Raw genomic sequence first — 898 nt, forward strand, 5'->3', positions numbered from 1 at the left:
ATTATAATAAGATGCCCTCTGATTTTGAATATCATATTAAAGAATTTATTACTTCGCAAAAGAATTTTAATGCTATGATTGCAAAAAATTGCTTAAGATTGATGATTTGGCTAGGAACATTGATAGAATTTCTCTTGATATTGATTCTTTGAAACTTAGATCTATTCCACCTAAGCATGATATCAATGAGTCTCTCAAAGCCATGAGAATTTCCATTGATGAGTGCAAAGAAAGAACCGCTAGGATGCGTGCTAAGAAAGATGCCTTTATAAGAGCGTGTTCTTCTAGTTTCTATGAAAATAAAGATGAAGATCTAAAAGTTATTGATGTGTCCCCTATTAAATACTTGTTTTTCAATATGAATCTTGATAATGATGGGACTGAATATGATCCACCTTTACCTAGAAGGCGTTCCAAAAATTCATAGTTTTTAGATCTTGATGCTAAATTTGATGAAAGTGGGATCGAAGAAATTAAAACCCTTGATGTTGCTAAACCCACTATTTTGGATTTCAAGGAAAATTAATTATGAAAATTTCTCTTTGATTGATTGTATTTCCTTGTTGCAATCCGTGCTAAATTCTCCTCATGCTTATAGTCAAAATAAAGCGTTTACTAAACATATCGTTGATGCCTTGATGCAATCTTATGAAGAAAAACTTGAGTTGGAAGTTTCTATCCCTAGAAAACTTTATGATGAGTGAGGACCAACTATTAAAATTAAGATTAAAGATCATGAGTTCTATGCTTTATGTGATTTGGGTGCTAGTGTTTCGACGATTCCAAAGACTTTATGTGATTTGTTAGGTTTCCGTGATTTTGATGATTGCTCTTTAAACTTGCACCTTGCGGATTCCACTATTAAGAAACCAATGGGAAGAATCAATGATATTATTAT

The sequence above is a fragment of the Triticum urartu genome, chromosome 5, assembly GCF_003073215.2.
Source record: "Triticum urartu cultivar G1812 chromosome 5, Tu2.1, whole genome shotgun sequence".
Taxonomy (NCBI): Eukaryota; Viridiplantae; Streptophyta; class Magnoliopsida; order Poales; family Poaceae; genus Triticum; species Triticum urartu.